A 5,871-nucleotide genomic window follows, 5' to 3' on the forward strand; every position below is an offset into this window, starting at 1 on the left:
ATGATATGCTAGGAAGAAACACAGATGCAAGTGCAAAAATACTAGCTGAAATCAAGCAAGAAGTTGATAAACAGGACTACAACAATAAAAATGCTGAAAATGGAGAACCCAAAATTATAGAGACACCAGCACTTAAAAAAGAAATTGAGGAAGTAAAAGAGGAAAAAAATTATGACACTGGAGAAGGAGAAGAGAAAGAAGTGAAAACAGAAGGAAAACAAGATGAAAAAAATCAGAAAAACAAAGAAGATCAAAATAAAGAAGAGAATGAAGATGACAAACAAGGCCAAGATGAACAAGAGGGAAAAGAGGACAAAGACAGAAACAAGAAAGTAGAAGACGGAGAAGAGGAAGATAACCAAAATGAAAAAAAGAAATGAAGAGAAAGAAGATGGAAAATCGAAAGAAGATGAAAAAGAGCACAAATATGGAGAAGAGAAAGGAGATGATGAAAGTAAGGGAGAAGATGGAAAAGAGAAAGAAAGTGGGAAAGAGAAAGAAGTTGGAAAAACTGATAAAAATGCAAAAGAGACAGGAGTTAAAGAAGAGAACTACAAAATAGAAGAGATATCTAGACAGGAAGATGAAGGTAGAAATATGGAAGAAGATGCAAAGGAAAAAGAAGATAGACAAGAGGGAGAAGAAAAACATGAGGAAGATGTGACAGAACATGGGAAAGGAGATGTGAAAGATGAAAGAGACAAAAAAGAAGATGAAAACAAGGCTAAAGTTGGAAATGATGCTAAAACAGAAGAGACTGAAAAAGAGGGTATCTGAATATTGTTTAAAACTGCCCTATATAGTTTCATAATTTGGTAACATATACACTCATGTAATATTAATAGAGTAAATATTTTATCATATATTTTATAAACACTGCTTTTCTGACATCATTTAATTTCAGAACATTACATAGCACGTACTTTATATTAGTCACAAAATGCCTAACATGAAACTGTAATCTAAACATTTTGTGACAGTAGTAGAATATGTAAAAAAATGCTTCAATTTTGTCAGTTAATTTTGCTTTGTGCATATTACATTTAAATATTTGAACTTGAATAAATATCACAATGTAGGGTTTCCTAAAGAAAAAGTTTCATGCAACATTCTATGGTTCTCTAAATCACTTTTATAAAGAAGATGAATTATTTTCACTTAATTTAATTCTGTGAGTTAGAATTACCTTTCCTAAATATTTTATTAATAACTTTGGAAAATATAAAGTTCTAATTCTGTTTTTGAAAGAAATGCAACCATTTGTTTCAGAAGAGCAATTTCAATATTATATGTTTATGAAAAAGTTTTGATAGAATGCACAATATTTTACTGGATGTATTTAATTAAAAAGACTATTCAAAGATGATTGTGGTTTGGTATGACTCAAAACTATGAATAGTGAAATATTATAACTCTAGATTTTTATATTGTTATGGTCATGATACCATTTAAATTTTTTTCATTGAGATATAATTAGCATAAGACTCACTATAATTTTTAAGTGTGAAGTTCATTTGTTTTTGATATGTTCATAATGCCTTGCAGCCATCACCACTGTCTACTTCTAGAGAATTTTTATCACATAAATAAAAAACAAAAGTACCAGTTATAGTTAGTTTCTCCCCTTTTCTCATCAACAACTTTCCACCCTCCATCCTCTGGCAATGATTTCTGGTTCTGTGAAACTGTCAAATCTGAAGAGTTCAAATAAATAGAATCATACAAAAAAAAAAAAAAAAATTGCTTTTCCAGTGTCATACCATCCATGTTGCTTCTAGCTTAGAGGATTATCTTACATAGGTTTGCCAAATCAAAGGGGCCCACCTACTTTGGTAAAAGGTGAAAGGATTTACTCAAAGGTAGCACTGAGGAAATAGAGGGGCCTATTGGTAGAAATAGTTTACTTGGTTAGCTTATATATGAGTGAGGGGCTGAGATAGAGAGGCTGAGTAGCACATTAAACAGTGAACTAGTGATACAGGAATGATATTGGATTTACAAATGATACAGGAAAAATATGATAACTCCCAACCTGCTATATGTCTGATACACTGAGTTTGTGTTCCCCATAATTGAAGAATGAACTTTAAGGAACAATGGAGGCTAAAAGTAGGAAATCATTTAGGGAGAGGTAGTGATAGAGCTCTGAGAGGTAGGAAGGGTCCTGGGTGGGTGACTGAGGACTCCATTTTTCAGGAGAAGTTTTCTAGAGCACAATCATGTGGGTATAACATGGGTTACAGCTCTGATCAACCATTAAGATTGTAAGTACAGTTGCTCAGGCAATACAGATGCAACGGGAAGTGGGTCATGTAGCAAGTGTACATGGGAAGAAGAAAGAACTCAGGAAAGGATGAGTCCAAGGGTCTCTGTCCCCCACCAAGGTGACTGATGTCTATGTAGATTTTATTAGACCAGGCGTTACCACTTATTGTATACCTTGGGGAGGCATGTAGGCCTGGTCAACTTCATCCTTATCTTGAGGCCTGGCCTCTAGCAGGTGCACCTTCAGCCACAGTTGTAATGAGTTTTCATCCTTGGGCTGACCCTCGTGAGGGCCCAGTTCTGTCTGACTGCCCATAGTATTTCTACCTAACTTTGCTGTCTCTAATACTAGGACCTTGGATGAAGAATTAATATCCTTAGGCTATATAGGATGCAGCCCACTGGCTGTTAAAGGGTGTTGTGGCTGTTCCCTACTAAGTTCCTAAATTTTGAGGAAATTATAATGCAAATTAATCATTTTTTACTCCCTTATTACCTTAACTTTTGCCTTAGATCCCTGCTCAGCTCTGTACACAGGCATGTTAATCATTTAAGAGTGTCTGTATTATAAGGTTTATTAGCTCTAAAGTTAGCAGTTTTGTCTTATTCCCTTTTAAGCTTGAGGGCACCAAGATAAAAGTAACAAAAAGCAATTTTCAGAGACACCTACGTGCCAGTTCCACAGCCCTGTGGAGCAATCTCCAGAAGCCCCCAATCCTGTCACCCTCTTAGGTTCCAGGAGAAGCAGAACCTCATAGACCTCCCTGGGATTGGCTTGTTGTAGACAGCTGAATTAGACAGAAAGATTACAGGCAGTCAGACAGGATCAGGCCCTCAAGGAGACAATATGGAAGACAAGGTGACTTTGAAACTTGGAAGAGACAGACATTCTCAGCTGTGGGCCAGACCTCAAGACAAAAGAGGAAAGACAGCTACATACTTCCCTAGGGATGGGCATCAGGGATTGATATTCTAAATAGGTATCAATTACCTTGAAAGAGCCCAAATGAGTCACTAGCCCAACCCCCAACAGGAACAGACCCTGGCCCGTATTCATGCCTGCTTGCTATGTGATTCACTTCCTCATTTGGTCCTAGATTTAATCAATTTTACCTGAGCAATGGTGCTTGTAATCTCATTGGTTGACCATAGTTTTGTCCCACCTCATGCTCACCTAAGTGAGTTTCCATGTCTTCTCCACCACCAAAGAGACTGCTTACTGGGGACAACCCACTCAGGGCCCTACCTTCTGTCCCGCTCTCGGATAGGAACTTTCTTTCCCCCAATAAATATATTCTGCTCATAAACTCTGTTTGTTCCTAAAATTCATTCTTCAGTTTTAGAGAACACAGCCTTGTCCCCTACCTTTCAGGTGGAGAATTTCATTTCTCCCCTGTATCATTTGAAGGTCGTCCACGGAGATCATATCATTTGCTCCCTATGGCACAGCAACCACTGTTGAATTCCTATTACTTCCTTTAGTGAAATTTTGTGTTGTTTCTAATGCTGTTTTTTTGTAGGAGACACTTCCAGGTCCTCGTCTCAGTCCAAGAAGCCAATATTTGTAATCCCAAAGTTACGTTATTGGAATCCCATCAAATTGATTCTAATCTACCACTTACAATGCAACCCACAGTGAAAATAAAGACACTAAATTATATCTTCAATCATCGAGGAGCCAAGGGGCTCTAAGGCCAGCCATGAAGATGGCTTTCTGGAACCAAGAGAGCGACCCAGGGCCTCACCCAGTTTTATTCAGTGGGGGAGTGGTTTGAGGATTGACTGAGAACTGTGGGGAAGAGACTACTATGAGCTGAGCTAAGTGTGTGGCTTAAATTTACCTCTGCGATATGCAGAGAGGAGGTGCAGAGAGAGTAATCTGCATTATATAGTATCTCATGTTTTGGTAAGTCTGGTGCTTCAGCTTTGGTGTAGCCTTTCAAGCCCCAGGAAGTCATAGCCTCTGTCTCAAGGCTCGATCCCAGCTGGTGCCGCGGAGCATTAGCTCTACTGTCCTGTCTCAACCCGGCTCACATTAAAGAGCAGCAGGTATAGGTTACCAGGGAAACACGCACGCCACCTTCAAAGACTATCACCAGCACCTCAGCTAGACCAATATACATTGCTTAAGGCCAATTGAAGGATAAACAGCAGTCCTAGCCAGATCTGTACATAACAATACGAGGAAATAGTGTCAGGCTCAGTCAAAATGGAGACAATCGCTCTTCTTTCAAGGAGAGCTGCTCAGGTGGTCCTCCACATTTTTTGAGGAGTTTTTCTATCACTTTTATTTTATTTTATTTTATTTTATTTTATTTTATTTTATTTTATATCTTAGGGAAGGATCTACAGGGTGTTCAGGGTCTCACTACTGGATTGGACTCATAGTGATTTGCCTGTTTACAGCCTCCCAAGAGCTGGGATTACAGGCACAGGCCACCAGCCCCAGTCTCAATTGCCATCTCAGCGTGCCCCGGGGGCGGGGCCAGCACAGCAGGCTCAGGGGATTGAACCCCTGGCCCCTGTGCCTGCTTGAAGACACTTTAATATGCTGAGTTATTTTTTTTGCGGAATGGGGGATTGAACTCAGACCCTTGCACTTGCCAGGGAAATGCTTACTCCACTGAACCATCTCCCTGGCCTTGCTGAGCTATTTGGCTGGCCCTACTATTTTCTATTCTTAAAAAAAAAAAAGTTGGGGGAAGGTATGCTATAAGTTCTATGTGGCTTCACTTCCTGAGGTGTGTTGGATGTTTCATCAGATGCAGCTTTTGACCAATAAGGTCTTTTCAAATGGAAATTAAGAGAACTTTCTGCTTTAGGCTACAACTGATTTTCCAAGCAGTCCTCTGATACTGGGGTCCAAAGATTTACCCTTCCTAGTTCCTGTGTCCTCAAATTCTTTGAATTAGCTGAAGATTGTAATAAAGGGAGGTTTAGTTTCCTCCAAGACTTCACTGAAGTTTTCCTGTGTCCTCAGATCTTTTTTCTCCTCTATCTCTTTTATTATCATTTCCCCAGATTTATAATTTTTACTTTATGCTCCATTACCTTTTCTCTATGAATTTCAGAAACATACAACGTTGAGTTGCGAAGGCAGATACTTTCAGGTATCAGAAGGTTTTGCTTTGCATTGCTCTAAAGTGTATTACCTTCTGTTGCATTGGTTAAATGTCACCAGTCCCTCAAAATATAGTTCATATTTCAATGACTACAGCATATTAACCACATAATTGTCTGAAGTGCAAACATTGTGCTAGCTGGCTAGTGCACAAATCACCATGTAAATAATAGATCTAATTGTGATCAGTGACCTTTGCAATGCCTCACAGTTCCTTGGTAATTGGCTTGCACATTTGTTATTCAGATCACACTGAGAAGACAAAGCAGGTAGGTGTGTTGCTTCCTGGTTTTCCAATACTTGAGAGGAACAAAACTATTTTAACTTTTAAAAACTAATACTGTCTTCCTGATTCTCTTGGTGATTCAATAATGTGAAAAAAAATGTTTTTTACCATCAGATACTTCACTTATCCAGCCTATGGGCTAAAGAGTTCTTATTTTATTTTATTTTATATTTCCTAAATTTTTTTCCATAATTTTATT

At 38.4% G+C, this 5,871-nt stretch overlaps 1 pseudogene; it reads left to right on the top strand.

Annotated features, from left to right (window-relative positions):
- Positions 1 to 597: 597 nt before the first annotated feature.
- Positions 598 to 5,871, top strand: part of LOC101581616 — a 71,748-nt pseudogene continuing 66,474 nt past the window's right edge.

Source organism: Octodon degus, unplaced genomic scaffold (assembly GCF_000260255.1).
Source record: "Octodon degus isolate 3935 unplaced genomic scaffold, OctDeg1.0 scaffold00170, whole genome shotgun sequence".
Taxonomy (NCBI): Eukaryota; Metazoa; Chordata; class Mammalia; order Rodentia; family Octodontidae; genus Octodon; species Octodon degus.